Here is a 10,409-nt window from a genome sequence, read left to right as displayed (position 1 = left end):
AAACGTCTCACTTTCAATGTTGTATCAAAGTGTCCAGGAATTCTGGGATTAGACCTTGAAGGGGGCTCAGCCCCCTATCATAATGACATGCACAGACTTCCTTGCAATTAATATTAACGGAATATTCTGCTTGTAAACATGTGCTGCTGTCCTTTTCCCCTTTAGAACCCTCAGTTCAAAGGAATGCACATTACAATATTACCTTCAAAGCAACCCAATTAGTTGGAATGAATAATCACAGTTTTCCATATGAAACACCAGTCTTATAGCGGGCAAACTGAAGGCAAAGACTCAATTGTGTTCAATTGTTGACCAGAAATTACCACGGTACGTTAAAGAACTATTTGTAACAAAGCAGATATGAGAAGAAACATGCACAACCTTTTGTCACTCTCTTTTTTCAGTCTCTTAACCACGTACAGGCCGTTCAGTTTACTTCAATTAAATTGCACTTAAAATTAAAACATTAAAAACAAAACATCACTCTGCCACCCCATACACCTGGAGTTGGTAGAGTTGATTTTACACTAAAGTTTACAACTAAATTCATGCAAACCCTTCGTTTATTCTGCAGGACACATGATATCAGGCCCCCTGATCCAAGAGTGGAGAATAGATTTGTAATGGCATCCATCCTGTTCAAACCATGTTTAGCGATGGGAATCCTATTCAGTTCGTATCAATTAATATGTTCTATTTAGAATGTGAAATCATTATTAATGAATGTGAGCAAAGCAGAAGCTACCATGGCTTTGTAACTTTTGTTGGCTTTCACTACATATTCACTCTTAGCTGTTTTCTCTCTGTCTAGAGGTCTGCTTTGCTGTAAACAAACACTGAACCCCGGTTTCACCAGAACAGAAATAGGAAATTGATAAAGCACATGCATATATACCAGCAGACCTAAGGCTCAGAAAGCTAAAATTAGCTAATAGACTCTAACAATCTAGCCTACATTAACATTTTTGATGGTAATGACCCTGTTTTATCAGGACAATTTACACTTTTCCTTGCATGTTTACATATTTAGGTAATGTGTGTTTTCAATCTTCACAAGTGAGTGGTGTCGTGGAATGGCCTCTTCATCTTCTTTCTGTCAAAATAACACAAATCTTACCTATTAATAAAAATCCACACTGTTGATGTTGAAGCATGTATGAGTGCACTGTAACATCATGACATTAAGAACACTGGATATCTAAATCTGTGCTTGTTATAACCTGCACTGTCTCCAGTAGACCAGGTGGGAATATAAATGCAAAATTAGACAATGATGACAGAACATTTTTTAGGGGTTCTATGTCTAAATTCAGGGGTGCTTGAACATTCCTGATAAAGAAGGTCTAAACTCGGGTCTTTTCTGTTTGAACAAAGAACTGTAATCAGTGGTAAACCTGAACAAGTGAGGATATAACAAAAAGAACGAGGGTAAGTGGTGCTGTGGTGACTACAACTGAGACGTTTAACATTGAAGCAGCCAGAGCTGTAGCATAGCATAGCATCTTTATTTATAACGCACTTTACATCCAACAATGTTGGCCAAAGTGCTACAAATATAAAACAAAGAGAAAACAGTTTAAATTACATATAGAATATCTTAAAATTAAAAATAATATAATTAATAAGAAACATATTAAGAGACATCAACGAGTCCTGCTGTGCTGAAAGCCAAGGTAAATAGATATGTTTTAAGACGTGATTTAAAAACAGATGATGAAGGTTCCTGTCTAACATGTAAAGGCAACTCATTCCACAATTTTGGTGCTGCCACAGCAAACGCCCGATCCCCTCTGAGCTTACGATTTGTCCTGGGCACGCTCAGGAGGAGCTGGTCTGCCGACCTGAGGGACCGGGAAGGTATGTATGGATGAAGAAGCTCAGAGAGATACAGAGGGGCAGCATTTGACAAACACTTAAAGACAAATAAAAGCAGCTTAAAATGGATCCTAAAATGCAAGGGCAGCCAATGAAGTGAATATAAAACTGGGGATTCCTGTAGGGATTAGAACAGCAGGAAATCAACACGCAGTGAATTAGGTTTCTTATACTAAAAAGGTTCAAGCTTGCCTGTAACTGGACACAGTTTCCTGACAAAGGCTGTCACATTATGTTTGTATAAAGAGGATGACCGAACAGATGTAGGTCACTTTACTTTTCAGGTTTATAACAGAGTCCGCCCGAGCTCAATGAATGTGTTCATATATTAAATCATTTCAAAATGTCATTTAAATGTTCACATTTATGCGTTTTAAGCTGGTCAAGACTGATTCTCTTGATTCAAAAGCAACTAAATTCTTTAGATTTTTTTTTATTGAAATGAACTGTTGTTTGCTGTTGTTGTTACTGTGATTGTTCTAAACGAGTTGCACCACTGTAACTCGACCGCAAATGTCAATGCGCTCTTCTTGGAGGTTTCGTGTGTTTGGAGCCCTACACCTGATTGCGGTATTTCCCATGGACACTGGAAGGCATCAGCAGCCCGGTGTTGGGAAAACGGGGAGCGGAGATGAAGATGGAGGTGGGAGGGGCCTGACATGACTGACGTCAGCGACTGTGTGGAGGAGTATAGGCTGTGCTGTCAGCCCAGTGTCAGTCTGATGAAGATTGGCATGCAGGTAAGCTGTCATTCATTTTCAATGTCAGTGCATGGGAGCAGGGCTTCAGCACTCCAGCGTCCTTTTTCCCCCTTTCCCCCCCTTCATTACAAAAGGCAGGACATTATTCATACAGTCAGACAGCCAGCCAGGCCAGAGTGAGGGAGAGAGAGATAGGGAGGGAAAGAGAGACAGAGAGAGAGTGAGGGAGGGAGAAAGAAAAAAAAGAGAGAGAGCGAGAGACTGAGGGAAGGGAGGGGGCCTAGAGGAGGGGGTGAAAAAAGAGAGAGGGAAAGGAGAGGAGAAGCATTTTTGTGCTGGACTCAAAGACCAGTGGATTTTTTTTCCTTTGCTTGATGCGGCATTTGGATTTTTGAAATTGTCGCGGTAATGTTTGTGATGCGGTTATCTCTGATTTTTTAATGTATAAAGCGGATGTTTTAGTGCAAATGTAATAGTTTAAAGAGAATAAAAGCAGTAAAGCGTGCAGGAAGCTGGCGTTCTGTTTGCTTTGATTTCTTTGTCAAAAAGCTTCGGAACGCCTCATCCCATTCTAATTAATCGCAAATTAACACTTCATTTTACGGCGTGTCTGTAACGTGCAAAAGGCGTGATGTGTTGTAATGTAATGCAATTTTCTTGATGTTGAAGTTTCGTTGTTGCGCGGTTAAAAAGGCTTTTATTTTGACTGACCGAGTTAGGTGAGGTGTAAATGGGGGGGGGGGGGGGTCATGTTGCACACTTGCAATTTGATGTAATTCACTGAATTTTATTATTATTTTTCTTAATGCTTGTGAGTTTTGCGTGTGTAATTATTTTGGTTTGCAGGAAAAAATAGATGTTTGCATGTTTTTCAATCTCAAACTGAAAAAAGAGAACTATAGTTACCTTTAAAATTATAATTTTTTGCTGATGACTTACAAAAGTACCCAAGCTTTTCAGTGAAATTAGTATAGCAGCAGTTTTTAAAGTAAAACAAAACAAAAAACAATCAATATATAAAGCTAAAATATTACATGTAGTAATTTAAGTTACCCTCATATGGGGGCATGTTTGACTTCTTATTTTCTCAATCAATGTTTGACTGAAGTGAGCTCTAAAGTTTACACTCAGCCTACCCAGCCCTGCATAAACCTCCCTAGTCTGAACACTGGCCCTCTTTGTGTGCGGCTCACCACTTTCTATTTCAGATGACTTGTTTATTCCACAATTGCTTGAATGACGGTTTTGCTCACCGTAGATGTTTGACTGGCTGAAAACACTGTCTGCGAGACAGCTAGTTTTCAGCACTGCTAGCCTGTATGATTTGACTTACATCCTTGAGTTAGAGAGGCCCAGATTTGCTGGTCATTTGCTCTGTCTTAGTAGTTTTTTCGAGTCAAATTCAGCCAACTCCTGTGTTCCTTTGGGCAGTATTTCATATAGGCACCCCGGTGCAGGCGCAGATTTGATAAACACATGTGACTTAAAAACAGAAACGCTTTTCTTAATATAAAATTCAAACTGACAACTGACACAGTTGTTGTCTCTCAGTGGTAAAATGCTCTGGCTATACAAAGCTAACTGAGGGCCTAATAACTAAGGCCATAGTGTGAACATCAAGAGTACATTAGCTTAATTAAATATGCCTGAACCATTTGTTTCCTAATCATCTGCTTCCCTGAGAAATCACGATGGCGATTTGGACCACTTTAGGTCCCTTTGTCAGACACATTCACCAGGTGCAAAATGCTGAGCATGAAATCCCACGAGGGGCTAAATTTGCACCCACTGTGAAAGTAAACACTTTATAAGATACTGCTGTTGTTCTGTGAATTGCTGTTAAAAGAGCAAGAGAAGCCCTTTTACCTTTTACACCGTTCAAATCACCCTTTGTCAGTAGATGATTTACCTGCGAATGGATCGAGACGGCGTACACAAATACGCAAGCACACGAGTTGATACGCATCACTACCAGTCACCCTCAGAGATGTTTGTTCTTTGTTGTTATGTACCCCACGCAGCTCTACATATTGTCAAAAGGCGATAATGCCAATTTAGTTTATCCACCAAACCCTGCTGAGATCTTAATTGATGATTTGTGTCATTGGACAAGCAGCCCAGGGGCACATTTAGGGCTGCACAATACTCCGGCACCATTTGCATATTCCCATTCTTACTATATGGGTAAATTACATGATGAGGTGTGATGCTGTGCATTCCTACAGCTTTTTGGGGGATAATCACTAATAAAGTGAGTCAGTCACACTAAATGAAGGAAGTAAACAGAGCGAGGAGAGCATATGTTACAAACCAATTTAAGCATTTATGTATGGCCATAAAGCAATTGAGGAAATTAAACCATGAGCGAATGTCTTGTCATTTTCTTCGCCTTTGCTGCTAATTCCTCCCTGCATGGTGCCAGTGGAATCATTTTTGGAGACAGTCTTTTTCCTTTCTTTCTCTTTTTTTCACAGGGTTTCTTGTAAGACTAATAGGGCTTACTTTGCATGAGTCTTTTTTCTAGCAATCAGATTGTGAAATATCTAATTTGTTGTTTTTTTTGAGGGCCCGGCTTTTTAAAATCACGCTGGAAAAACAGCGGATGTTTTGAATTATTCATAGGGTTTTAGTCTGCTGGGTATCCTCAGCGAAGTGAACATAGCTCCTGTTCTGGCCCATGAGCAAAGTGATGTAGTCTAGTTTTCTTATGTTCGATAGCGCGGCAGTTCTTTAGACAATTGTGTTGCGCTGCATGTTTTGGTCCTGTCTGGGCCCTCATAGGTCATGCCCACTAAGCCCGCTTGATCCCTATTGCTCTCAGGAGGAGGCAGAGACCTTTTTATATCGTCAGATAGCACAGGTTAAGGACAGCCCTTGCATGCTTACCCATGCTCATTCCGCAGCCAGTGCTGTGCTGGCACAGCTCTAAGTAAGCCACCGGGGAGTGGGCTTCGGAGAGAGATGGATTGGCTTGATTTATGCTTCAAGAGGAACAGCAGGCAAATTTAGCGATTCTCCATATACTGTCAACATTACAGACTTTGTTTCTGGAAAGACATAAACAAACTATAATGAATAGGCATGTTGATTAGAACTGTAATTTAATTTAAAAAGGGAATCAGGCAGTAACGGCATACAGTACTGCTGAAACGTATTTTAATATAAACGCTCAACAATGAAAAGAGTGTGAGGCAGAAAAAGTGATTAAAACATTTTACTTTAATAACAATAAATAAATGATATAGTCTGAATAGTGGTATATAACCCCATGGTAATCAATAACATTTTGACTGGTATTTATATGCAATTTAACATTTTTGCCCCATAATTGCATCTGAGAACAATTATATTTATTTTCATTTTTATTAAAATACCAAACAGCAGTACATTTAGCTGGTTCCTCCCCAGTGCCAGTTGGTGATCGGTATAACAACAGACATCCTCTTAGTGCCTTAGCAATGAGTGTTTCCAGATGTATGTCTTGTAGAATTTACAAATAACTACAATGCAAAAGCAAACATTAAGGAAGCATTTTTAAGATAAACTTAGTGAGAAAATATGAATTAATATATATTTGATACCATTTACACTTCATAGTCACCTTTTTAAGACAGTCATTACATTACTTACAAGTCTTGATGTAAAACAGTATTCCTAATGACTATTTAAATGCATAGATTGTTTTGCTTCGTTTATTTTTTTAAACTATGAACTAAAAGTGATTCCATTGCACATGAGCATGCGGAGGATTACATACTTGTCTACACCGACACAGGCTACTCTTTTTTTCTTGTGTTGTTTTACTCCACAAAATGTTATTACAATGTTCTCTCAGTATAGCACTGCTCATCTCCAGCTGGAAAAAAGTAAGAAAAATCTATGTCTGCCTCCAGACTGCTATTCACTGAATGATAGTGTGTAGCACATTCAGTTCACCCTGCAGATCGTTCTTAAACTTTTAGAAATACTCTTCTTCACATAACAATCACAGATGTGTGCTTGAACAGTGAACACGACAGCATGGAAGGAGTCAAATAAGGGCTTTAGTCATTAGATAATGATTTTAGCATCAGTTCTCTGATTGCATTCCTTTTTTCAGACAGAGGAAATGAAAGCCCAGCAGGGACACATTCCCTAAAATGAGTCAAAGTTGTGGCTTAGAATGGAAAGTCCAATACAGCTTAGTTTTTCCACCAGCAGCAGGATGCATGTGCATTGTTTACTGGGGGGTGAAAAGTATTTCAAAGATTCTTCAGAAACAGGCTGTGGCCTCTCTCTCATGTCATCAGTATTCAGTAGTGTTAATATCAGCTGCTTTTGATGTCATTATTTTTGCAGTGAAAACAATTAAAACATAATATTTTTAGACATTGGTGCTTACTATTCAAAGATCAAGCGTGCAATCAAATTAGCTACAGCACATTATATATTCTGCATTTGAAGACCTTTAGCAAGACTCTGAACCTCATTGTGCCTTTGCTTCTTATCTCTGGTGGAATGTAGATAATCCGAATAAATGAGTAGAGCTTCTCACAGAGAAATATGAATCCTGCCAGCAAATCCTGAATTTATTATATTTCAGAGTCCTGGTAACAGCTGAGCTGGGTGAGGTTCAAAATATTTGATTTGAATTCAACAGTAGATCACAGCAGAGTAAATCCGACCAAGTACTATGTGGCTGCATATTGAGAATGAATACATGAATAAATGCATAGGCCAAAATGCTGTTGCCACTTTTGAGAATTTCACACACTGCAATATTCTATAAAATATATTTAAGTTTCCTCAGAACTGTTACTTATTTTGATAAAACCATCTTCACACCATGCACTGATACAGAGGCAGGAGCTTCAATTTGCTTTATGCAACTATATTGATGTTGCTTCAAAAATTGCTGTTTTTATTGAAACTCCAGCATTTTTTTACTGCAGGTACAGCTCCAGCTGGTTTTCGGCACTGCAGTGCAGTTGCCATTAAGAAAAGCGTTGTCTCCTCTATGTGATGCAGATCTGCTTTTATTAGTTTTACAACCAGGTACACAAGAATTCAGGCTGTTTCTGTGAGCACTAAGCTATCTCAAATCACTGTTGTTGTTGTTTTTTTTTTTTTTTTACAGCTAAATTAATATACAGATGAAAAAAAAAACAACACATTGAGATATAGGGCAATAGGCAAGAAGATGAGGAAATTAGCCTTTTTGAAATGGTGGTTGATGATCTTTAGATATCAGCTTCCTTTGATTATTGGCACAGCAGCTCATTGAAGTCTGCTGCGCTGTGAATAGAAATACACCAACGCTAAAGCTGTGACCTCCAAATGGCTATTTACTGGAGTACACTTCCATTTTCCACAGTCCTCTCCAAAGATATTATTCAAGTGTGTTGCTCTTTCTGCCACTCATCTGAATGTTTCAGCCTACTGCACTCTAGGACACCATTGATCTGAAGGACAATATTTTTACTCAGTCTATAGCTGTTCCTTTATTCTTGGCATTAGAGTTGAACAAAAGCAGTCGTCTCTTCAAATCCATTTGTATACCTTGCTGTTAATCTCTAAGAGGTCTTTGAAGGCACCCGGGGAAATTCTTGTTAATGCACAAGTCGTTAGTTAAAACTGTGACTTATCAGCAGACTAGTAAGACTAGTAAAGACATTATGCAGTGGCAAGGACACAATGATTTGTCCTAGTGCTTTTTAGTAATCGTTCTTATTAGCTGCAAATGACTTCCTTTACATAGTCCAGTACCCTGCTATAAAAGTGCCATGATTTTATGACAGTACAGGCTTGAGTCGAGGCGCATTTCATTTTCCACAGGAAGGCTATATCTGTCACAGTGTTTCATAAGACTTTTCACTCCTAAAATGTGAAAGGAGCACTACACTCTTTGATTCCTGTATTATATTTCACTAAACATCAGCCATCTTGGATGTCGAACTGCTGCTAAATTTCAGCAGCTTTTTCATCCAAAGGGATGCTAATGGTAAAGTATAAATAACATTTTATATATATAACTACACGGTAACCTAACAAAATGGCCAGTCCCCTAGCAACTACATTCATAAAATGCATTATGTTAAATTATTAACTATTAACTATATACATATTAGTGAAATACTGCATTCTGTCATCAACACTATACATGCTAATATTGACTGATTATGTAGACAGACATGTCTGATATAGGTGTTCTGTCATTCATATATTTTTTTCTATTCCAGGATTGCAGTGATTCATCCAGTAACTTGAATAATTCGACTATTAAAAAAATCCTCTATGAAAATTCTTTGCTTCATGCTTTGTTTAATCCAAGGCTCTGTAGCATTTAGTTGTCACCACGGAAATAGTTGTTTCTTATTAAAAACTTTACTAGAAACAGTCAGCAGGAGTCCGTTATCAAACCACATCTTTAGCAAGCTCCAATATCTATACGATATTTAAATTAGCTTGCTGAAGGCCGACTACAGGCGTCATGCTTTCTATTGTAGTGATACCAGCAGCAAGCAGGGGTGTACTAAACCATATTTAAGGCTTTTACATCATTTTTTTCATATTTAAAGTAAACAAAAATATCTTAAAATATAAAATTAAATGTGGTTTTTCACAGGCTGATAAAAATGTACCTGTGCCAGTAATACTCTGAGCCTGTGACCTAGGATTTTTAGGGTGGACACAGAATTGTTATTAAGATTAATCATCAGAGTCTCTGTTTTCAGTAACACACACACACACACACACACACACACACACACACACACACACACACACACACACACACACACACACGAACATCAAAAAGATGCAACATAGAACTCTGTTTGCCTCGTACTAATGTAAGAAAGCTCTCCAAGGAGAAAGAGCAAAGGCAGTTTTATTTTATGCCTTAGTTTAGATTTCATGTAGACCTTATTTTCTTTGACATTACCGCACTTAAGATCATTTATTTATTGTTGCATTTAAGAAAATTAACAGCTTACATAAAGACAATGAAAGGCTTTAGTTTTTTGACAGATGTTGTATGCAGATAAACTATTAAAAACCTTGAAATTTTTAAAATGGAAACCACTGAGAACATATCCGATTACTCGATTCACCTATGGAACAATCAATAGAATATTCAGTTGCTAAAATAATAATAATAAGATAATAATAAGCTGCAGCCCAACTGTTATCCGTCTTCAACAACCAAAAAACAAAAAAAAACAAAACAAAAACCCCCCCCACAAAACCAAGTGTCCATCTCATTGGTCAATTCACCATTTTTTCTCCACCAGCATCAGACCATATTTCAAATAAAACTTGTTTCCATCCTCTGCTCTTGTGCTTCTTTTTTCCAGGTCTAACAATAGCCTGCTGTAACGTCCTGTAATTGGTGAAAGGCTGAAACATCAAAAGAAAAATAATAAATCATGGATCAGTTTGATTTGGGAGCCACCAACATTTGACCATGATCCACTTCTCAGTCTACTGAGGTCTCACACTTCATTTTTGGTTGATATCAACGTGGAAATTCTCAAAGTCGGGACTAAACAAGTTGGGTGTGAAAATAATTAACTGAGTCTTATTAGTCAGAGTGTTAGATGTGGGAGAAATGTGTAGATGTAAAAACCTGTCTCACTTTAAAAAAAGACCAAGTATATGTTTTTTAACTCACCCTCACTTAGCCTCAATTCTGATGCATTGGGATAACTCTTTAGCGTTCAGCTTTCAACATGGAAAACAATAAAAACCTACAAAAGTCTGTGTTAGGTGGGGCGGTGGATGACATAATTACACACCCTCTAAAGAGAAGAAAACAGCCAGACAGGAGTTCTCCTGGGAAACTCTTCTGTTCTC

General features: G+C 38.1%; 1 protein-coding gene across 1 annotated transcript in view; it reads left to right on the top strand.

The window, feature by feature from the left end:
• The first annotated feature begins 2,563 nt into the window (after positions 1-2,563).
• The window catches only part of pknox2 (pbx/knotted 1 homeobox 2), a 143,999-nt gene continuing 136,153 nt past the window's right edge, over positions 2,564-10,409 (top strand). Inside the window, exon 1 of the mRNA XM_063485977.1 lies at positions 2,564-2,615. The gene's annotated coding sequence lies outside the window, so the exon portion shown is untranslated. The remainder of the gene's footprint in view (positions 2,616-10,409) is intronic.

Source organism: Pelmatolapia mariae, linkage group LG10_11, assembly GCF_036321145.2.
Source record: "Pelmatolapia mariae isolate MD_Pm_ZW linkage group LG10_11, Pm_UMD_F_2, whole genome shotgun sequence".
NCBI classification, from domain to species: Eukaryota; Metazoa; Chordata; class Actinopteri; order Cichliformes; family Cichlidae; genus Pelmatolapia; species Pelmatolapia mariae.
Note: the sequence above shows the minus strand (reverse complement) of the source record. Positions and strands in the feature narration are given on the sequence as shown.